Source organism: Pinus tabuliformis, chromosome 9 (assembly GCF_031772625.1).
Source record: "Pinus tabuliformis cultivar Carrire ecotype Pingquan chromosome 9, CPIR1, whole genome shotgun sequence".
In the NCBI taxonomy this organism is placed as follows: domain Eukaryota; kingdom Viridiplantae; phylum Streptophyta; class Pinopsida; order Pinales; family Pinaceae; genus Pinus; species Pinus tabuliformis.
Window position 1 is genome coordinate 102,553,373 of NC_142307.1, and position 25,588 is coordinate 102,578,960.

The following is a 25,588-nucleotide window of genomic DNA, read 5'->3' on the forward strand; positions in this document are numbered from 1 at the left end:
GGTGAAAAAATGGTTCAAATATTTAACCTCTGGAAGTTTACATGATTGGAATGAATTAGAAGAAAATTTCCTAAGGAAATGGGGAAGTAAAGTTAATCATGTACAAGCTTTTAATGAATATAACAATTTGAAGAAAACAAGCCATGAATCAGTACAGGTTTTTTCAAAAATATTCAAGAAAGTCTATAATTCCATTCCTTCTCACATTAAGCCTACCCTAGGAGATGCACAGTTAAATTATGTTGAGGCCTTTGATTATGAGTTTTCCATCCTATTAAGAGAGAAGGAGTCTGCTACCTTAGCTAACATGCAAAATGATGCTGTGAAAGTGGAAGTTAATATGGCTACAACAAAGAGGTCTAAAATTGGTAAAGGAAAAGTAAGAGAGGAATAACATCCTTCTACATCTTTTGATGTTAAATTTGATACCATCATGAAAAAAATGGAAAGGCTCGTGGATAGACTGACCCTTAGGAATAATCCTCCTACTGCATAACCCAAAACACAAGTTAGAAATCCAAATTTCATAAGGGTTCAAATTCAATAGAAGAAAAGAGAATAGATAAATCACCCTGACCAACAAGTTAGGCCTCCTTTCCATCAAAACATGGTAGATGATGAGGAAATGAAACCAGAGATCCGAGAAGATACCATTCATTGTTTAGATGAAGATGAAAAAGAAATGTATTTAACAAAAGAAGAACACGATGAGTCTAATAATGAATTGGGTGCTGATGAAATTGAGACACAATCAAAATACTTTGAAGGCTATCAACATGCTATTCTAGAGATGCAAAAGAAGTATAATCTGAGAAACATAAGTGTTCCTATAGTTGAAAATAAAAATCAACCTAAGAAATATGCTGCAAAGGTTACAGAACAAAAGAAAGAAACCCCTGGAAAGGAAGTTGAGAAGACACAACCAGTTTTCAACTTAGAGAATGAAATATCAATGATAAAGATTGTTGTCCCCTTTGGAGAAATAATAAGGGTTACATAATATAGAAAGAAAATTGTTAAAATGCTTAACACTGAAGTTGGATCATCTAATATTTTGAATTTGCAAGAAGATCATCCTACTGTATTCCTAGGGCCAAGAGAAGAAGATGAGAAAAATGAAGAGGTACCACCTTTCTATGTGAGTTTAAACATCCATGACATGACACTACATAATGCTATGTTAGATTCAGGGGCATCACACAATCTTATGCCTAAGGTCATCATGGAGAGATTGGGTTTAGATATAACCAGGCCATACAAAGACTTATTTTCTTTTGATTCAAAAAGGGTAAAATGTATAGGTCTAATCAAAGATGTGGTTGTTGGTTTGAGTCAAATTCCTGCTAAGACTATACTAATGGATATTATTGTGGCTGATATTCCACCAAAGTTTGGCATGTTGCTATCTAGATCATGGCTACCAAAGTCAAAGGAAACATTCAAATGGATATGACTTATGCTACTATCTTGGTTTTGGTGAACAAAGGAGATTATACAGAGAGTCTAGGATGGCATATATGGTTAGCAGCAAGGAAAAACCTCAAAAATTTCCAGTATATTCTGTGGAGACTGAATTGGGCTCATCTATACTTTTTAATAAAATCACCAACAACACAGAAAATCAACATGCGAAAAAGGAGTAGCAAGTTAAAGAAATTGATAGGAAAGGGTGGTGGCACATGAGCCTTGTTGGTGCTGTAGGAAGAGATGGATTTGGTGCAGGAATATGGATAATTAGGCCAGGAGATGAAAGTAATTTTTTCTCTTATAAACTCAATTTCGTTTTCACAAATAATATGGCATAGTATGAAGCATTGGTTTTGGGCTTAGAAGTCTTCAAGAATTTAGGTGCTAAGAAAATATTTGTTTTTGGTGATTCTGAATTGGTCATCAAACAATTTAACAACACCTATCAAACCAAGGATGTTAGAATGAGAGAATATAGAAATATGATTATTGAATTACTGGAAAATTTTGAAGAATATAATTTTACTATCAAGCCTAGAGAATAGAACAATGTTGCAGATTCTTTGGTTGTTTCTGTTGGACACCTAATCCTCAATGGGTTAGTGTGGAAGCTGAATGGACAAAAGGAGTCCAAGAGACCTTGGGATGTGAAACCCAATGGTCACATATTGTACTATAAATGTAAATCATTTGTTAATAAAAATTGTACTGTCATGTTTTATCTTTCCTATTTGTTGTTGTCCATGTGTGTTTAACATGGTATCAGAGCAGGCGAATTCTGGCCCTGCTAATATTTGAGTCACTATTTGCTTGTGGCCTTTTGTTGTGTTTCTCTCACCAGACCTATGCATTGACCATTAATGTTATGTGGGTCGTGAACTCTCGGTGATATTGTTGGTTGATTAATTCATGTGCTGGTGTTGAATTCGTTGTATATATTTGTGCTGGCATATGTATAATTTTTGGTGCATTGAATGAATACCACAATGTGTGCGTTAAAAGTCCTGGCACGTTGGCTCTGCCATCCCCGACATTCCTGACTCCGCAGGTCTCTATTTTTGGTCTCTGGCTGACCCGTCTGTCCATAAACGTTTGTTGTTCATAAACGTCTGCCAGAAGGCGACTGAGACCACCAAATGATTGACCAATCTTCCGGTTCTTCTCTTGTTGTTTCCATTTTCTGTGGATGTTCTCTTTCTGTTTCGATTTTCTGGGAATGTTCTCTTTCTGTTTCCATTTTCTGCGGACGTTCTCTCTCTTGGTTAAATGAAATGTCAGTCTGAATAGGCAATTACGTAAAAACGTATGCTGTCTGTAATCCTCTTACAAGGGCATCATTGCAACTTCCCAGAGTCAATGATAATGTTATCTGGAACATTAACATTGTGGCAGGGGAGGGCCACAGTGGAGAGACCTATAAAGTGATAGCTATAGTCTTGACGAGGAACGGTCAAAGAATAGAAATTTACGATTCGAGTTTGAAGTCATGGAGTACAGCGGGATAGTTGCCACATAACTTCCATTGGGTGGCTTTCCATTTTGAAATGCCTATTGTTTCTAAGGATACCTTGTTGCATTGATTCGAGCTAGCTCCTGAAATTAGTCTTTTATGCGTTTCTCTGACAAGTCTGCACCTTCTGTCTAGACTGCGCCCTCTGTCAGATGCATTTTTAAGTAAATGTTGAACGTTGTGGTATGAATGCTGAACGTTATGAACACTGTGCTGGAGTAGCTACAGGCGCAGCGTAGCAAAAGGAACAGCTTGGACATCGCTGGCATAAACAGATTTTGGAAATGATAACGGGTGGTATAGTCTGCCTGCGGTTCGAATCCTTGGACGGGTTCTTTTCAAAAACGCTGGTCTGAACGATATCATAACTGATGAATGAGGGATCAAGTGCTTCTGTGTGGTGATGTTTTGTTAATGGGTCTGATATGCGTGCCTGACTGTTCAGTATCATACCATTGTTTCCCTGCGACATCACGCCTCTCCACATAAGTTTACGTTGCTTTTTTAATACATTCCCTGCAGGTCATACCGTTGTTTGGTGATATGCTGCCATCCCACTCTCTGTTTAATTTCGCAGTCGCAATTACATTTTAGCCTGTATTATTTCTTCCAAGAAGAGCGGAATACCTCAGCGCATGATAGTTCGGGACTGTGGCATGAACATTTGCTTCGGGTGATGGAGAAATTTGATTGATGAGGCCAACGTTTGAAGTATTGAACCGTCACTGAAACAACACTGAAAATTCATTGAATCGGTGGCCCGTTGAATCAACTCAGAAGCATGGAGGGCGCTGCTGGACCTTACCATGGCCGATGGAGATAGTGTTACTAAAATCGTTTTCTGTTATATCTTGGTTCTCTCGATGGCTGTGTGGGATTGTTCCTCCTTGATGTCCCTCATATAACTAAAGCGAAAAAATGATTGTGATGTTGTGAATGGTACTGCTGTGAGAGGTTAAGATGTCTATCCGCCACTTGTGATTATTGTGAGAAGCGAATTTGTAGGAGCCACCATTTCCAAAGTCGTGTTTATTACGTGAGTGCTCCAGTTTGGTATTAAATTCAAAAAGACCGATTTGTTATTACATTAATAGTGGACCAAATTTCTTGTGTATGAAACTCCTGCCGATTTGCTGGGCAAGTTCGTCAATCCCGCAACATTTTTCTCTAGGCCGAGTCACCTAAACCCCGTGCCAAGTCTGAGACAAATTTGGGTGTGTGGACAGAGTTATCACCAGTTGGGAAGTAACGTGGGTGTTTGGGCCGAAGTGCCAGTGGCTTATAGGCTGTTTGTGGATGGACCAATGCCTCATATTGTTGGCTGTGTGTATCAGTTTGGAAGGCACCAGAAATCCTCATACACCAAGAATACCTCTGTGACTAATTGTTACGCTATCCACTGAGGCCGAGTATCCCATTTATTTGCTAAACAGGTTCACATAATAAATTAAGCTATCTGTCTTTAGAAGGGAAAGTCGAGCACTAGTTTGGGTCATCATAGTTCAAAGGAGTGGGCATTCGCTGATTCCATATCTGACATATTCTCTGTGGTAGACTATTTCGAGATCCGAGTTCAATTATAGTATGTGGTAGTCTCAAGGCCGAGTTAATTTTACTCAAAGGTTGAATTGTTGTCACAACAGTGGTTTTCAAGACTGAATTATTGCATAATATTAGAGGGCAGAATGTTTGTATCCGATTTATAAAATCAGTCTCACAATTATTATCTTCCTGGGCACAGATTGTCATTTTGTTGACTATATTCCTTGTTGTTGGAGCAGCATTCTGGGTCTGAAAGTCCTTGGTGGAATTTACTTTCATTTCTTCTCTTCATTGCTAGAAAGTGGCAAGATCAGAGAATATTAATTTGTACCCCAGTCAAAGCATATGAGTATTCAAGTCCTGCCCATGACATGGTGTTATAATTATTGAAGTTTTGATAGTCATCATTTCTGATTTGAAAGTGAAGGAGTACTTGAAGGATCCAAGCAAGTTTACAGTTGCTATTGCCCCAGTTGTGGTATTAAAACTCATTATAGTCTCTGTCTACATATATATGCATTGATTCCTTGATTCATTTGCTGCACATTTACAAAGGATTTTTCTGTGTCTTTGTACTGTGAGTGGGTGTTACTTTTACTCATTGGGTCATAGTTGTGATCAGTTTAAAAAAAAAAAAAAAAGGTGTAATTTTGACAATGGAAAATATGGCTCGAATTACTGAAATATTAGAGTTCTTAAAAACTCTGATACATTCCTCTAATCATGATACATTAAAAGTCAGCAAAGTTTCTCTCACAGACATTCAGGTCTGTCTACAAAATGCACAAGAGAAAATTGATTTTTTGCAGCTTGAAACTCAGCTACAGTAGGAAGAATTACAGCATTAGAGTCATCATTCTGAACCTGTTTCTGTTTAGAAGATTGAAATAGACTCCCATAAACAACAAGACAATAATGTTACAGTTCATTTAGATTTAGTACCCCATAAAGTAGCAGTTGTACATGCAGATGCAGAAACTCAGTCTGCGATTCCCAAGCCCATTATCAAACCTTGGGAACAGCTTGTCCACAACAAGCACAAAACTGGTCTTGGATATGACAAGGACTTGTCCTTTCATATTCTAGACTACGCCAAGCCCATTCAATTTCAGAGTGCTGGATTCATTCATGACAGTTCACCTCCAGCTGTTCCAGACTCTGCCTCTCTTCCACAGCAACAACAACAACAACAACAATAGATTGTGAAATGCCAACATTTTGATCGAGTTGGCCATTTGAAAGATCATTGTTTTGATCTTCATCCATGTAAGCACTGTCATAAAACCAACCATTCTTCACACAGATGCTTCAGAAATAAACATCCTGCAAGAACAAAGATTCATCTTGGATGGATCGCTTCTTGGCAATGGGCATCAACAATGAAGAAGATATTCCAAACACATGTCAGAACTTCTTCCAGGAATTGCATTAAGCATTCCAGAGTTGTTGGTCATCCTTAAACCATCACAAGTTCAATATATTCGATCGAAATTGAGAACACTTCCTCTAGAAGAAGACTCCAGCTTCTTGACAGTTTTGGAAGCGTTCCAGAAATTGCATTAAGCTTTCCAGAGTTGGTGGTCATCCTTAAACCACTGCCCTTTATACCAACATTTCAGAGAGCACATTCAGCCTTGTGCTGCCATGAATTTTTGCATATTTTGTATTGTAGCTCTCTTCTTGGACTCATACATAACCCTTCGGATTAAGGGGGGGAATGTTGGATACCTAATCCTCAATGGGTTAGTTTGGAATTCGAATGGACAAAAGGAGTCCAAGAGACCTTGGGATGTGAAACCCAACGGTCACATATTGTACTATAAATGTAAATCATTTGTTAATAAAAATTGTACTGTCATGTTTTATCCTTCCTATTTGTTGTTGTCCATGTGTGTTTAACAGTTTCAGTGAGTCTATTTACAATTCCAATTCATTCCAGTAATAGATATGAAGTTCAAATTAGGCATAGGCCTTATATACCTGGTAACATAACAAATTCGAAATTGTTTGATAATGATCAGCAAGTCAGAAATTTTATTGAATTGAAAGAAGAATCTGAATCTATTCAAGTCGACCAGCAAAACATCTTTGCTAAAAAAAAAAGCCAATACCGAAGTTGGTCTTCTAAAAAAAAATTGTATTCCAAAGTTTCTGATTCCTCTTGAGAAGTTATTTGACCAGAATGATGTGGCCAAAAACCCGAAGATAAAATCTGATGATGAGGAGGTTGAAATTTATAATCTTGGTACTCCAGAAAATCTAAATATTGTCAAGTTTTCCAAATTTCTTTCTCTTGAGGAAGAACAAAAATATCTAGATTTGATGAAGAAATATGTAGATATTTTTGCATGGATTTATTCTGATTTAAAAAGCTATGATCCAAATGTTATTCAACATACAATACTAATAAAAGAAAATGAAAAACCTTTCAAGCAAAAATTGAGAAGGATAAATCCATTTCTTTTGCCACTGATTGAAAAGGAGATAAAAAAATTTTTTAAAGAAAAGATCATAGTAGATTTGAGGTTTTCCAATTAGTTGTATAACCTGGTGCCTATGAGAAAGAAGAATGGGGAAATTAGGATATGCATTGATTTCAGGAACTTGAATAAAGATTCATTAAAATATAATTATTCACTTCCCAGAATGGATCATACTTTGCAAAACATTGTAGGATCACAAAGGATGTCAATGCTAGTTTCTCTCTTAGGCTATAATAAGATATTGGTACATCATGATGATCAAGAGAAGACAACTTTTACCACACCCTGGGAAACCTTTATGTATGCAAAGATGCCTTTTGGATTTATGAATACAGGGGAAAATTTTCAGAGAGCTATGGACATTGCATTTGAAGATGAGATAAATAGGTTTGTAGTGGTATATTTGGATTATATCACTGTGTTTTGTAAAAAAGAAGAAGAACATCTCAAGAACTTGGAGATAGTCTTTCAAAAATGCTGAAAATTCGGTATTTAAACCCAACTAAGAGTATTTTTGCTTTGACAAAGGGAAAGTTGTTAGGTCATATTATATCAAAGGAAGGAATTAAGATTGATCCAAGGGGATTCTGCTATCCATAAAATTGGTCTGCCTAGAAATAGAAAAGAAATCCAATATTTTTTAGGCAAAGTGAATTTTGTGAGAAGATTTGTTCCTAACTTTGCAAAAATTCTGAAACACATCACAAATATGATTAGGAAATATTGTGATATTAAATGGAGAGCAGATGCTAAACATTCATTTGAATAAATAAAAGAGGCTCTTACTTAGGCTCTAGTCCTCATAAATCCTAATTTTTCAAAGCATTTTATGGTTTTTACGTTTGCTTCAGAACACACAATTGCTGTATTATTGTTGCAGAAAATACATCAAGGTTATGAACAACCTATTTCATTTTTTAGTAGAACACTCAGAAATTCTGAATTGAAATATAGCATCATGGAGAAGCAAGCTTATTCTTTGGTGAAAAATCTTAAATATTTCAGGTTGTATGTCATTCATTCACACATCATTGCCTTCAAACCTAATGTTGTAGTAAAGGACATATTAACTCAAGTTGATCCAGATGGTAAAAGGAGTAAATGGATTGCTACCCTACTAGAGTATGATTTGGAAATCAGGCCTACAAAATTGGTAAAAGGAAAAGGATTGGCAAAGTTGATGACTCAATCAAATTTTGACTACCTAGATATTAATTTTGTAGCAGAAAATTCAAATACAATTGAAGATGAAGAGTTGATCCCTGTTGAAGAAAAGTTTACAATGTCAGATTGGTATAAAGATGTTATCTTTGTACTGCAAAATCATAGAGCTCCTCCTGAACTAAAAAAGTCAAAATCCATATTTGTTAAGTTGAAATCAGTGAGATATTGCATTTTGAATAAATGTTTGTATTGGAAAGATTCAAGTGGAATACTTCTTAACTGTCTATTGGAAGATGAAGCTGAAAAAGTGATTGAAGAGTTTCATAAAGGTGATTTTGGAGGACATCATTACTGGAGAGAAACAATGAATAAAATACTCAGAGTGGGATTTTATTGGCCTTCAATGTTCAAAGATGTATACAAAAAGGTTTTTTCTTGTCATGAATGTGAAATATTTGAAGGAATAAGGAAATTACTCTCATTTCCTTTGAAACCTGTTTTTGTGGAAGCCCCTTTCGAGTAGTGGGGGTTACATTTTAGTGGAGAAATACATACTACATCTTCAGGCCAATATTGGTGGATCTTAACAGCCACTAATTACTTCACAAAATGGATTGAAGAAATTCCCACACGAAAAGCTACAAATGCAATCATTATTCAATTTCTGGAAAATAACATCATGTCAGGATTTGGCTGCCCCATGAAGATCATCACTAACAATGCTCAGGATTTCAAATAAAAAAGGATGGTAAGTTTTTGTGACTAGTATAATATCACTCTTGGTCATTCTACAACTTATTACCCCCAATGTAATGGCTTAGCTAAATCTTCAAACAAAATCCTAGTTAGAATCATCAAAAACATATTGCAGGAAAATAAAAGATCATGGCATTTAAAGCTTAAATTTGTTCTATGGGCTTACATAATTTGTACTAAATGGTATATAGGGGTTTCTCCTTAAGAGTTAGTTTATGGAACTAAAGTTTTTTTTCCTAGTTCTCTTGTAGTTCTAGTCATGAAACTGTTGCAGGGACTAGAAGACGAACCAAATGATATCTAAAGGAGGATCAACCAACTATTTGCTCTGCAGGAAAAAAGGGAAGAAGTTTACAACAATCATCAACAATCTCAGAACATAATCAAAAATACTTTTGACAAAAATATCAAAGAAGAAAATTTTAGTCCTCAAGATGTACTTTTGAAGCAAGAAGCTAAGATTGAAGATAAAGGAAAACACGACAAGTTTGAGAATCTCTAGAAGGGGCCGTATAAGATTTCAACCTATCATGGGAATAATACATTTATATTGCAAGAGATGGATGGTCAACTATATGCGGGAGGACCTATTAATGACAGGTTTCTCAAACATTATATCTCTTGATCTAGTTGAAATAAATACCATTGTATATATTCCATTTTTCTGTTTTTCTCATTTGCAGGTGTGGATGATATATTTGACAAGTTTGAGCCCGAAGTGAAGGCCATAAAAACTTGGAAATTATGTCGTCAATTTTCAGTTTTCAATAAGGAAACTGGTCTTCTGGTTCTTTACTGCACCATAGGGGCGCAACATCCCCATTGGAGCCATTGTTATCCATGATAACCCCTAGAAATAATTTGTTAGTTTGATTAATCATTTGCATCTATCTGTTGCTTTTCCGAAAGAGGTTGTTGTGCTTTGCAAATTGGAGATTAAAGAAGGAAGGATAGGTCTAGTCTAATTTGTTTTGGAGAAATTCCCATATTCTCTAAAAAACCCCATTTCTTTCACAAACCCCATTTTACCCTTTGTTTTTTAAACTCTAGCCATGGTGACCCATTTTTAACTCTAGCCGAAATCCCTTTGTATTTCCAACTCTAGCTGTGTTTCCCCATTCCCCTTTGAAATATCTTAAAAACATTCATAAAACATACCGAAGGCCTTTTAAAAGGCTGGGACCTGCAAAAATTTATCGCTATCGGCCCATTTTCCTTTGCAATACATATCCTCTCATCTCCCTTTTCCTTTTGCAATTGCGATATCGCATATCGCAAAGTTTCCCACCCACCGAAATAAAGCTATTCCCTCGCCGATTGCAATATAGTAAATTTTCCACTGATATTGCATATCGCGAATTCCATACCGATTGTCATATCTAAGTCCCTTCTCTACCTATTGATTGCGATAAGGTCCTCCCTGCCAATCACGCTATTTCCACCTTCCTACCGATTACGATAAGGTCCTCCCCACCAATCGTGATAAATCCTCTACCCGCCGATTGCGATATCGCAATCAGGGATCACACAAAACATAACTCTATTCTCCGCTGAACTCCCTTCCGACTTGTGATTGTGATGGACCTGAAAGGTTATGTATTATGGTTTTGAGAAATTTCAGGTCTAGAATATTGGGAAATCACCATAAAATCAGTGTTAAATCCCCTTTTCTCTTTCCGATGGTGATATACGAGTCTTGGTTCCAGATGCAATATTTTATGTGTGTCATGCTTTATTGAAGTTTCGCGTCTGGAAAATTGGCAAGCACTATGAAACATGGTAAAAAGGCCCCCTCCTGTACTATGATTGTGATAACAACATGCCCAAATCAATGAAACAAATTGAATCAGCCCGGAACAATGACCCAAATCAATGAACATTAAAATATCCATTTCGCTTCTGCTCAATGGGACAATGCGGGTGTTTTTTGCCATATATCTAGCAGCATGGCCATCAAACAGAGTGCAGAGAAAAAAGGATAGCGAGACACATAGGGCAATGAAGGAACTTTCACACATGTTTCAATCAATGAATAACATGCCTACCATCGTGACAAACAACATTTCTCATTTAAAGGCCCAGAAACAGCACCGCAGGATTTGAAAGGCCAGATGTTCTGAATTTCCACAAATACAGTGCCAACATTACAAATAGTTGCAATTTTTTCCTAAATTATTGTAACAGTTAGATAAATTGTATTTAGATGTGACTCCTATTTGTATTCAAACTCTATTAAAATAGAAAAACCCTATGAAAAATCTATTAGTTAGAATAAAAGTAGGAACAGGTCTCTAGAACAATGAATCGAATTTGGCCCAGGTGGCAAGATATGTAAAGAGATATTTTCTCTATAAATAAGTAGATGTTTTACTCTGAGAAGGATGGATGGAGAATGTGAAGAGCTAGCCTTCTATAATATTTTGATCTTTTAATATAAAATCTACAGAAACTCTATTTTTGTACCTGAGATTCATGTCATGGCTTTTATGTGTTTTTATCATATTGTTTCAAGTTTTACATAGTATCTTGATTACTTGAAAATCTGTCATACTACTCCAATTTCCTTCATTTACTGTGTATGAATGTGGGCATTCATTTGTATCATTTTCAAAGCCATAGATGCCTCAACTTCCATTAAACATTGTTGTTGATCATAATTTGTTTTAATTTGACTCCATGCCCAATGTTGGCAGTCATCACACTTTTCTTCACCTACAAAATCACAAAAAGAGATCAGAGTTAGTCATCTGAATTTTGAGTTTATCACAGTCATTTATAAATATTTTGAGAGAGCCCTCCGTTATAGCACCATTTACCACCCTTGGTAGATTAGATGCTCTAAGATATGGCCTAGGGAAAACCTTCCCTTCCACACTTGGCCCAATTCTAAAAAACAATGTTTTAAATCCCATACGCTATTTTTCTCTGTATAAAAAGTGTGTATACGTGGGTCAGTCTATACTCAACCAATGTATATGTGTTAAAACATTAAAAAATATATAATCTCCTTAAATTTAGGTTGATTTTATGGGTTTTACCTGTTACTCACCTACTATAGCCCGTGACCCAACTGTTTCCCAACTAAAAAAGCTAATTTGGAGAAGTATAAATAAACCTCCATGGGAAGGCCTAAAGTATGAGAAAATATTAGATATTGATGTATAGTTGATTAGATCCCTAATCAAGTCTGAAGAAATCCCTATGCCTTCTGCACTTAGAATTCATAGGAAACCTCTGTTTCCTTCTTGAGATGTCCTTCATCCTTTCATGACATCCTTGTGTATACCTATGGAGGAGGATTACTGAGTCCTGGGTAGGACGGATCCAGAGGAAACTCATATTGTTACCCGTTTTGTAGAGATAGCAAAAAGTGACCCAATTTTGAAAAGGGGTGATGCAGAACACACGTGTTTTTTAGAGCATAGTTTTTGGCACTATAAATTTTTTTATGTACATTGCATTTTAGAATGGTAGTGTTTTTTATGCTGATTTAAAAACGTGGTAATTCTACACCAGGCCCTTTTTTAAAAGGATTTTTTATTTTTATTTTTATTTTCTAATGTATGAAATGTAAATAATTATTTTGTAAATTTAATAATTTTTGAAGTGGTCTTTTTCTTCATATTTTCTTGTTTTTATTTTAATTTTAATTTTTTTGTGGTGAGGTTTTTATTGTTTTGCATATTTAAAGAAGAAGGTCGATATTTTGAATTTTCGATATTCTACATATTTATACATCGTTAATTAATTTTTCAATCCACAAGAAATAATTGTTTCTAAAAAACAATATTTTTTAACAATGGACATAAAAATAGCCATTTTTAACATAAATATAACTAAAAAACTACACGTTTTGATAATTTTTTGCTACAATTGACATGCGAAAATCACAATTTTTATACGAAAATTTTAACTAAAAATGGTTAAATAATAGCTTTTTTTATGAATTTCATGTCAAAAAATAATAATAATCAATTTTTTTTCAAAAAATAATGATTAACTTAAAAATTAATGCGAAAATCACATATTACAAATATTGAACACATAACAACCTTAATTGAGTGTATATTCTTCTCATAAAATGTCAAAGTCAAAACATTACAAGTATAACTACTTAATAGTTACAAAAAATGAGCTTGATTTCCAAGCATAACTTAAATTTAATCAACAATGTCACGTAATCCAAACTCTTTGTCCTCTAGAGTTTCATTATTGTCTTCTTCCACAATATTTTCTGCTTCCTTTTGCTCATTTTGTTTTCTAATGGATCTTTGATGTCTGCAAATCCCCCAATGTATGTCTTTCCAAACATCCCATGTAATGGTGGTTGGGGTTCCTTTGCCTTTTTTGCCACACATGATTCACTAAAGTCCCCTTTCTTCAACCCAATTTCTTGCATTGCATCTAGAAGAAATTGAAGAGCATTAATTCTTTGCTGAATGAAATTTCACTGTAATGGATCTTTTTCAATTGCAATGCAATTTCTTCATTTTTGAAGGCAGTATGCTAGTGTTGTACCTAATTATCAAGCACAAAAAAATAATGAAGTAAATTAGTACAATGACATATTAATTAAAAAATAACATATTGAAATTCAATTCCATATAATAAAACTTACCTGAGCTAGAAAATAAATCCAGAAACCAATCTCCTTCATTTGAACATATGTCTACAATATAGTTAATCAATAATTGTGGTTTTTGATAAATGTTAACTATCTCTCCTTTTGCTTCTTTGTCTTCATATGTTAGTTTTCTCACAACAGCATCATAAGTCAGTATTTGGCTATGACTCTTTCCATCTACCCGATTAAAAATCATAGACATATAGCTATCATCTTTTGCCCAACTATAAATATGAATGAACTCACAATCATTTAGAAATAGTTGATCTTCACGGTTAAGAAGATTTGACTTTTCCCTATAACATGAAATAGTAAAAGTTCAATCAACTTGTACATAAATGAATTTTTCAACATTAATCAAATATACATTTTAAATGTCTTACCATGTAAGCTGCATCCTTGAATTTGTTTTCCCCTTGAAGCTTGACAATATCATTGCCAATTGTGTGTCTAAATGAAATGTCACAAATCTCCATAATGGTGACAATGTGACTTCTACAAATCCCGCAACCACTTTACTAAGAGCTTGATAAGTATAAGGGTCACTATCATAGTCAATGTTTGGAATATTGAAACCATGGGAAATATCTGCAAATAACTAGAGCATAATCCCTTTTAGGTATGAGTTTAGCAATGTCTTCACAGTTGCCTTGTATTACTTGATATTGAATAGTGTCTAGCCCATTCCAAATGAAATGAACAAATATATGTGTAAGTTATAAATTAAAAATAGTACACAGATGAATAAAAATGAATGTGTAAGTCAAGATACCTTTTTAAATGCAAGATAAAAAGCTTTTAATGTTGATGTAGAACTTGAATCTAGATAGTTGCGTACAACATCATCCCAACTATCTTCATTCAACAATTTAACCATTTGTTCTTGAATTTTCATGTAAACTTTGTGACTGCATAGATAAAGTAACAAAAAGTTAATATAATGATATGTATAACAAATACTACCAAGAACAACATGTTTTATTTAAAAGAAAATTATAATCTAGAAATAAATAAAAATAATTCAACAAACTTACTTTTGAAATTCCTCAGACATTTCCTCTAATGATAATTCCCCTGACCTCACACGAGATAATATTGTTTTGACAATTTTTTCATCTTTCACTCCTTGCATTTCTCTCCAAGGTGTGATAGTCATATCTTCTGGAAGCTGCTTCATTTCAGGAGCTGATTTACTGCTGCTACATATCAATGGCTTAGACTTTTTGACCTTCTGGTTTTTAATGCCAATGTTTTCCCATATGCTAAAAATCTCATCAATCAACTTCCAAACATCTCCAGTTCTAAATGCCAATTGGAAAATGTTATCAACACCTCTGAATAAATCACTAATAGTTTTGCTTTTTCCACCTTTTGAATTGCTTTTCTCTTCAATTTGATAGCCTATTTCCATACAACATTCCCTTCGGAAATCTGCAGTAACATTTATCCTATCCCCACCACATTTTTCTTGAAATTCACTATGAATAAATCTAACCCTTTGGATGAAAGTCATAGACATCCTATATTCATTATCTGAATTATGATCCCATGCCACTAACTTTGCTTCTGTATCTGATAAACCAGCATAAATAATACATTTCATTGTTTCAAAACATGGGTTATTAGGATATTCCTCCATCAATTATCTTTGAACTTCTACAAAATGGTTCCCCCCAAGCACATAGTAATTGTATTCAAAACATTTTGACTTATCAAATGCTTCTTTGTTGGGAACTTGAACTGGATCAACAAGAAGCACATAATTAACCACATGAGCATATGGATTGTACCTCATCAATGTCTTCAAGTTGTGAACATGCAGATGGTGTGGCTTTCTGACTTGATATTGACATTGTCCTTCACTTGCCTTATAGGTTTGTCTAACATTTAGTTGAAATGTACGACCACCATCAATTAAGTTTCTCTTTGTCAAATTCTGTCGAATGGCATTTTATTTTTCTTTAATAATGCCATCCTCTAAATCAGCTCCCAGTGTAACGATTTCTCTGCTTTCTTTTGAAGTTTCACTAGGTTCTTGACTGCTGGTAATGACTACTTCAAAATCTTCAACTTTAATTTTCTTCGTCATAACATTCTCAACATATTTATTCTTGGGCATTGTTACTTTTGGTCTTTTATGGCTCTTCTCAGTTCCGATGTCATCTTCAGTAATGGCAACATATGCTTCGTTGTCAGTTTCAACTTCATTGTCCTCAAAAGTAACTTGTCTACCCTTGCTAGATTTATCCACTAGAGGCCTTTTATTCTGATCCTTTGGATGTAGTTTTGTAGCATCATAAATTACTACATTTTTCTTGTTTTCCATATCTTCTTCTGACACTGAGTAAAAACTGCTGACAACTTTCATGATATCATGCTCTATGAAATGAATGCCTCCCAACCTAATTCAACAACTTTCAACAAAATTCTGCCATACAAAATATCATATGTCAATAAAAACAAAGTTAAAAAAATATAGCGAGACACTTTCAAGAACGCCAAATATAAATATAAATGACAATACTTACGATGTTTTGTTTCATCTCATTTACGACTTGTTTACACAACTTTGTAGATACCTCTCTCGTGTCATACAATGAATATGATAGTCGATATTTAATCCTTTCATGTGACTTGGGAGCTTTTGTAAGTATGTAAACAACTTCGGTGTTCAGTACCGAACACATATCTATCACTCTTCCCATCACCTCATAAATTCCATTATCATTCAGTATATCAATATATAGATATATATTCACATTTTGGCTTTCTCTTTCTTTCACATACCAGATTCTTGATGGAAATTTCACCTCTTTTGAATTCTTCCAGTATGAAATCATCTTCTTATCATTTGAGGAACTTGAAAGATTTGTATCCATGAGCTCAGGTGGAGTTCATTCATCAATGTTTTTTGAAGATGCACCTTTAAGAGTCTTTGGTGTAGAAAGATTCACAAAAATCTTCTTTGATGCCATTTTCCTGAAAATAGAAACACATAAATCACTAAATAATGAAAACATATTAACTTAAATCCACAATGAAAATATATCATAAATTTTTAATTTGTATAATCAGATAATTGAAATTAAAAAAATATCAACACTAAGAAATGGTAGAAGCCCACCGACACCACCCTGTCCATCCGCAGAGTGGCGGGCGATTCTGAGAATCAAGCAACCTCTGTAGGCAGACGGGGGAGCCACCATGGTGGCGCAGGATGGGGTTGCGGTAGCTCCTCACCGCACCACCCAGGCGGCCGCCTGCCCCTTCCGTCCCCACACCCCCTCCCGGCCTACTCACCCCCACATCCTCACCCCCACCCCTCTCGACCCATCCCCTCCCCCCACCTCGGCCCTCCCACCTGCCCCCCCCCTCCAGCCCACCCGCCCTGCAATCGGTCGGCCACACGCTCCCTCTCCCTACCTACCCACCCCCTCCCCACACTCCCCTACCCTACCCCATACCCCCCTTCCTGCCTCCCCACCCCTCACCCCACACGCCCCCTCCCCCCACCCCTCCACCCCCTCATGCCCCCTCACGCACCCCTCCCCGTCCCCCTCTCCCGCCCACCCCGCAATCAGCTGGCGACCTGCCCCTCGCCCCACCCTCCTCCCTACTCACCCCCTCCCCACACTCCCCTACCCTATCCCCAACCCCCCACCCCCTCCCCCCTCTTCACACTCCCCTACCCTACCTGCCCGCTCCCCCATCCCCACCCCCTCCCCCCTCCCACCCGCCCCTTCGCCCCTCCCCCCGCACCCCTCACCGCACCCCCTCATGCCCCTTCCACCCGCCCCCTCCCCCTCCCCCCACCCCGCAATCGGCCAGCCACGCACCCCCTCCCCCCACTCCCCACCCTACCTGCCCCCTCCGCACACCCCCCACCACCCGCCCTCCCCGCGCCAACCCTGCGGCCCGCCCTCCCACCCGGGGTGGCCGGCCGATTCCTGGCGCCACCACCCATCCCGTGCCACCCCGGCAGCTTGCCCGCCCGCCCGGGATGGCCGGCCGATTCCGAGAATCGGCGAGCCGCCAGGATGGCACAGGGTGGAGCGCTGCCACCCACTCCACGCCACCCCGGGCGGGCAAGCGAGCCGCCAAGGTGGCGTAGGGTGGGGGAATCGGCTGGCCACCCCAGGCGGACCAGCGGGCCGTCGGGGTGGCGCTGGGTGGGCGAAGGCACCCCACCTCGCGCCACTCCAGCGGCCCACCCGCCTGCCTAGGGTGGCTGGCCGATTCCGAATCGGCCGGCCACCCCAGGCGGACCAGTGGGCCGCCGGGGTGGCGTTGGGTGGGCGACGGCACCCCACCCCGCGCCACCCCAGCGGCTCGCCTGCCTGCCCAGGGTGGCTGGCCGATTTTGAGAATCGGCCAACCACCCTGGGCAGGCGGGCGGGCTGCCGAGGTGGCGCGGGGAGGGGGTGGATGGGAGGGGCATGAGGGGTGGGGGCAAGTGGGAGGGGCGTGAGGGGTGGGGGCGGTTGGGAGGGGCATGAGGGGGTGGGATGAAGGGTGGGGGGGGGGGGGGGGGGGGGTGGGTAGGGTAGGGGAGTGTGGGGAGGGGGCGGTCAGGGAGGGGGGTGGGGGTAGGGGGCGGGTAGGGAGGGGGTGGGGGGAAGGGCTAGCTGGCCGGCCGATTGCTGGGTGGGTGGGGAGAGCGGGGGGCGCGTGGGGTGGGGTCGGGTGCGGGGAGGGGGCGCGTGGGGTGAGGGGTGGTGGGGGGGAATGGGGGTAGTAAGTGGGGTGTGGGGGGAGGGGGTGGGTGGGAGGGGCGTGAGGGGGTGGGGGGGTGGGTGGGGGGGCGCGTGGGGTGAGGGGTGGTTGGGGGGGAAGGGGGGTAGGGGAGTGTGGGGAGGGGTCAGGTAGGGTGTGGGGAGGCGGCCGGTGGCCGGCCGATTGTGGGGTGGGTGGGGAAAGGGGGGGCAGGGGGGGGGCGAAAGGGGGGGGGGTACGGTGCGGGGTGGGGGGAGGGGGTGCGTGGGGTGAGGGGTGTGGGGCAGAGGGAAGGGGCGGTCGGGAGGGGTGTGAGGGGGTGGGGAAGGGGGGAGGGTAGGGAGGCTGGAGGTGACGGGTGGGGGGAGAGGTGGGTGGTGTGGCGTGGGGGGGCAGGGAATGAGGTTGTGGGGTGGAAGGTGTGGGGGAGGGTCCACGTGGTGTGGGGGAGAGGCCATGTGGGCTGAGGGGGTAGGGAGTGAGGCAGTGGGGTGGGGTACCGGGTGGAGTGGGCAGACGGTCAGGCCGCTGGGGTGGCATGGGGTGGGGGTGCCTAGCTTTGTTGGGCCCACCATGCTCACGATGGAAGTATTGGTTAATTTGGCTAAAAAAAAGTATTAATCTTAAAAAAAAAATCTACTTCATTAAACTAATTTAATATGAAAATTTTCAAGGAAAAAAATTTAACTGACCTTTCAATTGCAAGAATTCTTCGTTGAATATGTTGTTGATAGTAATGTAGCTGCTCCACAAATTCGCTCCAAGTCTTTCAACGAACCTCAGAAAACCTTGATGTAATGTGAGTAATAGTGATAATGGAATTTAGTATATAGGTGAAATTCGGAGATGTTTTACTGCACAGTGAATGCGGGATTAATTAGCTTTAAAAAATTTTAACATGTTAATTTTTTTATGGCGATGAAGGAAAATATGGTAAGGCGAATATTATGGAATTGTTTTACAGTGGGGTGAATGTGGGATTAATTTGTTTCATAATGTATTAGAAAAATTAAAAAAAACATTCAATTGTTTAGTAAATATTATATACTTTGACTATTAAATAATTTAGGTAGAAGTTGTAGTTTACAATTTTAACTTTAATGATTTATTTCATAAAAAAATTTAGTTTACATTTTTCATTAAATTGTAAAATAAAATACTGAAGAGAAATAAATCTCACAAACTTTTAGGAGGGAAATATTTTTGTGAAACTTTTTGGGGGGGAATTTTTGGAGGGAAAATTTCATTCTCTAAGCTATATAATATCTTTAGGAGACTCTCCATTTGTATCATTCAACATCTTCTATTTGAAAGGGATGGATTGTACTGATAGTGAAGTTTCGATTTATACAACATCAACATCTTCATCGTGTAAAAACTCTATTCATATGGATGAATATAGCGGGAATTCTTCCACTATGAATAGAAAGTCGATTCTTCCACTTAGTCTTGATCCTAAGGACTATGAGAGTAGCACTGATGAAAGAGGGGATGGAGAATTTCAAATAAATAAAGAGTCACAGATTCCACTTAGTCCAAATTCGAAAGACTATGAAAGAAGTAGTGATGATGAGCTTGATGACAAATTTCAAAAGAATGGAGTGTCACGGTGTCCACTTAGTCCTAATTCTAAGGACTATGAGAGAAACAGCGATGAAGAGCATGATGGTGAAGTTCAAAAGAATGGAGTGTCACGGTGTCCACTTAGTCCTAATTCTAAGCACTATGAGAGCAACAGTGTTGAAGAGCATGATGACGAATTTCAAAAGAATGGAGTGTCACGGTGTCCACTTAGTCCTAATTCTAAGGACTATGAGAGCAGCAGTGATGAACAATGTGATAACAAATTTCAAAAGAATGCAGTGTCAAAGTGTCCACTTAGTCCTAATTCTAAGGACTATGAGAGCAGCAGCGATGAAGAGCATGATGATGAATTTCAAAAGTATGGAGTGTCACGATGTCTAGTTAGTCCTAATCGTAAGGACTATGAGAACAGCAGTGATGAAGAGCGGGATGATGAATTTCAAAAGTGTGGAGTATCACGGTGTCCAGTTAGTCCTAATTCTAAGGACTATGACAGAAGTAGTGATGAAGAGCAGGATGATGAATTTCAAAAGAATGGAGTGTCACGGTGTCCACTTAGTCCTAATTCTAAGGACTATGAAAGCAACAGTGATGAAGAGCGTGATGATGAATTTCAAAAGAATGGAGTGTCACAATGTCCTCTTAGTCCTAATTCTAAGGACTATGAGAGCAGCAGTGATGAAGGACGGGATGATGCACTTAGTCCTAATTCTAATGAGTATAAAGGTAGCAGTGATGAAGGATAGGATGATGCACTTAGTCCTAATTATATGGACTATGAGAGCAGCACTGAAAATGCACATGAGGAAGAATATCCAATAAACATCGAGTCAAACTTTCCATTGAGTCCGAATTCTAAGGACTATGACAGTAGCACTGAAGAAGGGGAAGATGAAGAATATCCTCCAAGTCAGTATTTGAAAAGCATAGCTATTCATAGTGTGGATAACATTCCTCTTAATGATGATGAAAATCCTTATACAAATGATGATCCAATGATGGAGATGTTGCAAAGAAATATTGTATCGAGTAGGAGCAGACCTTTTCGTATCAATGCAAGATTTTCTACTTATACAAGGGGTAGAGTAGAATATCTGACGAGAAGAAGTTCTATCAGCACACTCATTTCAAGTGAATGTTGTCAAAAATATTGCTTGAAACATATGGATCTCAAATTTGCATTAGAGAGCAGGAAGAGATATTTGTCAAGGAATAAAAGCATGAAAAATTCATATTTAGTTGGGTGCATGCAATCTACATTGTCAGGTTATGATTATCATATTAGGACTTTTTTTATCTATAGAAAAGCTTTCAAAATGTTTCATTCGATTGGGAATTTTCTTCTCTCGAGAATTCAAGAAAATTTGGAAAAGGATCCCACATTTTATTCTGAAGTACGTCATAAAAGACAGTTTGGGCCATTATCAAATATTGCAATGTCATGGATGAAAGATTTCTTTTCAAAGCATGGAGAGTGTATGCCAAATAGAGAGACAATACATATTCCAGATAATTTTTCAAGATGAAAAATCTACAACTTATACAAAGAATATGCAGAAGATGCTGAGGGACATGGCCAGTTTATTACATATCAATATTTTGTGAAGGTATGGAAGAAAGAATTCAATAATGTCTGTATTCCTAAGAAGACAATGATGGGGTTTGCAATACATGTGCTTCTCTTAAATAAAAAAGGGACAAATGTGAAGGGTCAGAAAGAGGAAAGCAGTCATAACTTTAACTTTTAAAATTGTATATTCATTAAGTATGAAAACATGTTTCTTAATGGCTTTCTTTTATGTTGTGTAGATTCAATTGTCAAAGAACTTCAGGAGCATCGTGAACAACAAACAAATGAAAGGAAAAAGTTGTACAAGCATCGAAAGAATTGTTATGATAATCCAAATAAATATTTGGGTTTGATAATTGATGGTATGGACCAAAAGAAAACACTTTTACCACATTTTGTTCGCACACCAAAAAATTTACAGGAGGAAAATTTATTCAGTATCACTTGGTCAGTTGTATGGTCTTCAATGGGAAAATGTTGCCAAGGGTGTACTTCACAGCTCCAAATATTCATAATGATGCAAATCTGACCATAACCATAATTCATGATGTGCTTTCTCATTGGTCTGGTAATCTTCCTAAAGTTTTGTATCTACAATTGGACAACACTTGCCGTGAAAACAAAAATCAGGTTGTTTTTGGATATCTAAACATGCTTGTTGAATTGAGAATTTTTCATAAGGTAAAGGTTGGTTTCCTTCTTGTTGGGCACACTCATGACCATATTGATCAGATGTTCAGTCGTTTTTCAGTCACATTGAGGAGGAAGGAAGTTGGGAGCTTGCCATCATTAATTGAATGTATTAAGAAATCATACATGCCAGAGCCTACTTTTGATGTGTTGGAAGAAACTGTTGACATGCGAAGGTTTATTATGGGATCATATGGTGAGGGGAAATAAATTGAACAACTTAATGACATTAGCTTCCAACATCAATTTCGTATCAAAAAAATTGATGGGAAAACACTAATATGGGGCAAGAAGTATTCAACTACTGCAGAATGGGCACTGTCATTAGGTTTGCAATTTTTGAAGTTCATTCTAGATCATCCAATATTTGCATCAAAAATATTGTTATTACAATCAGTTGGTGAAGTTCATAATGCACGCAGACAAAATAGAGATATAAATTATTCTGATTGCCTAGAAGAAATTAAAAAATGTATTAGATATACATATGAGTACTTTGACATTGCTGATTCAGTTTGGTGGGAGTCATTTTTCAATAATCAAAGTGATATCATTTCAACAACAACAAATGAAGATATACCTTTGAAAAATCCATTTATTTGGCCACAAAATGTGTCGAATGCACATGAGGAAATAAACATTGTTGAACAACAACAATCTCAAGGTATTATTAATTCTTCACAGGCAGAGGAAAGAGAGATGTATATTGGTTCCAGAAGATCTCGTGCACAACGTGAAGCCATGGAAGACCTTTACAGGGGTTCAGTACAGGATATTAAGGAGGGTTGCATGATCGCAGTGCTAGCAAATGGAGATCCCAATGGCTATCCATTCTGGGTTGCTAAAGTTATAAATTTATTTACAGAAAATGAGGATGTTACAAGTGTTGAAGTACTATGGTATGCCACAAATACACACCCATTCAATGGTGTGTATAAGCCAGAGATGGTAGTTGACAAAAAAAATGGCGGAAAGAGAAAAAGAAAGGGTATGAATATAAATCGTTGTCGCACAAACATACTAAAATTGGAGGATGTTGAAATTCTTGTTTATAACTTCAATTTAACAAAGAGAGGAACTCTTCGCTTCAAGACGATAGAGATCCTAAAAAGGTTGTTACCAGAAGGAACAATGTTGAGATGGGAGTCTGCTGAAACTAGTCGTAGATCTAGAAGAATTTTGAAACCTGAAATGATGGGCATGCATGTGGACTCAGATGGGGCACTAGTTGATGAAAGAGAAGAATATGGAACATCTTCGTCAGCATCCAGTCACTCATCTGAAGATGTGAATTCTGATGGTGTGCAAGAAAATATGAGTGATTTTGAATAATTGTTTAAGACAGTTTATCTAACTGATGTATGCATCGTATCTTGAAATAAAATTTTTGATTTCCATATGGTGTTAAATGAGAAGTTATGAGTCATTTTTATGTTGTTGGATCATTTTACTAGCATTTTTTTTTAATTTTGAAGATTGACCCTAAAAAAAAATCATCGTTCCAGTATAATCACTTTTTCATTTTCAAGCTGTATTTTGCATGAAAATTTCATTTTCACTGCCATTTTTAAAACATGTTCAAAATTGTCCCTAAAAAAAAAAACCATCATTCCAGTATACACACTTTTCATTTTTAGCATTGTTTTTGATGTTTTTATGGCGTTTTTTGGCCAGAGTTCCCGTTTTGAGTGTATAGTTCCTCTTTCAAAGTTTACATTGTTTTCGCTTGGAGCAAGCAGATGACTTAGGTTGTGGTTCTTCCGTATTTTCTTTAGTTTACATCAATAGAGAGGAATTGTCTTGTTCCTGATGTTTATGTTCTTTATGCATTAATGTATCTTATGATTTGCTTATCAAAATTATATTAATGCTTATTTTCTTACATGCTTATATGACCTAACACTTATATCATGAACATGTTTTCTATTACTATTGTTGTATATGGTTTGCTTGAATGAATTTTAGGTTCTAAGGCACTGGAAGAAGCAGAGGGTTTGGACCCTACGGGAATGACCTCAAACGTAGGACCTCCGGGTAATACCTCTTCTTCCTATTTCTGTAGTTTAAGTATTAGGACTATCTATTTACATCTCTCTTTATGTTGTATGGTGTCCGCTCTGTTGGGATTCTCAACCCAAGACCCTAGGGTGATTCTACCCGTAACAAAATTGGCAACTCCACTAGGGAAAACATTCTTGTTTTTCCTATATTAGGTTGTTTATCCTTGATTAGGGCCTGTTTGATTGATTTCTTGCTTTTACAGTGTCTGTGGCCTATTTTCTTCCTGGGCATCAAGTCTACTCTTTTGGATCATGGCTAGATTTTTTTTTTTTTCTTGATTACGCATTTCTCAAAGGATACAATGGCGTATGTACACTATTTTCTTCAAATAGACTAGTGTATACATGAGTTTCCTCTGTTTTAGTCATGTATACACGCTTCTGTGTCTTTACATAGTCGCGTATACCTTATTTTGAATTAATTTTTCAAAATATTTGGCCTAGTTAAGATTGTTGCCTGGTGGTTTTTGCTATTTTCTGGTCATTCACTGTCAGTGAAGCTCTGCTTTCTTGCAAGTTTTCAATTTCTAATATTCCTCTTGTTGAAAAACCTAGTTAACCTAGGGTTTTCTTTTTGAGTAAGGTTTTAGTTTGGGCTTTGGGTTCAAGGCTTCTTGTGGAAGTTCTTGGTTGTTCTGACTTTGTGGAACAAGAAACTGGTTGCAGTTTTGTTTATAACCCAATTTTTAGATTTCTTTACTTTGCTTTCCCTTTTTGGTTGACCTATTTTGTTTTTCATGGTTTTTGAGTCTCTCTTTGGCAATATTGGAAGTCTTTCATGACGTTATTTTAGTTTGCTAAATCCCTTCATACTGTTGTTCAAATCAATCTATGCAATTCTGTAGTCCTTTATTGTTTCAAGTTTCATTATATTAATGATGTGCATAACTTGCGAATTTTGGGACTCTTTATGCTTGTTTTTGGTCTTTGAAGTTTAGTAGTCTTTTGTGGTCTCAAAAACTTCTTTGGATTCTTTAAAAAAGAAAAAGACAAAAACATAGTTCTTGCCTTTCTTTTTCTTTCCAGTTTTGTTTTTGATTTCTTCGTTGTTTTTTAGCAATTGTGAACTTTTTTTGGTTGGTTTTGCCTAGTTTCAAGGGAATCTTTTCATTGAATTTATGCCCTCCTTGTAATCAAGTTGGCTTATTGATATTGTGAAGAAACAAATTTGCTTATTATATCAGCATTCATAGAATCTTACATCATCATTACTGTTTTAATCATCATCACCTTCTCGAAGAGAGTTCTTTAGAACTCATTATTTTTTGGACCCTTGGCCCTTACCCTCTTCTACCACCACAGTAGATGAGGGGAAAGTGGGTGGAATGGAATTTCCTATGTCTGTAGCTGAAATTTCTTATCAATCTATAGTTAACACTGCAGACTCCAATCCTACTCCTTTTTCACCAGAGGAGTTGTATGGGG

At 37.8% G+C, this 25,588-nt stretch overlaps 1 pseudogene; it reads left to right on the plus strand.

Moving 5' to 3' along the window:
- Positions 1-7,960: 7,960 nt before the first annotated feature.
- Positions 7,961-25,588, plus strand: part of LOC149147285 (DNA replication licensing factor MCM4-like) — a 32,123-nt pseudogene continuing 14,495 nt past the window's right edge.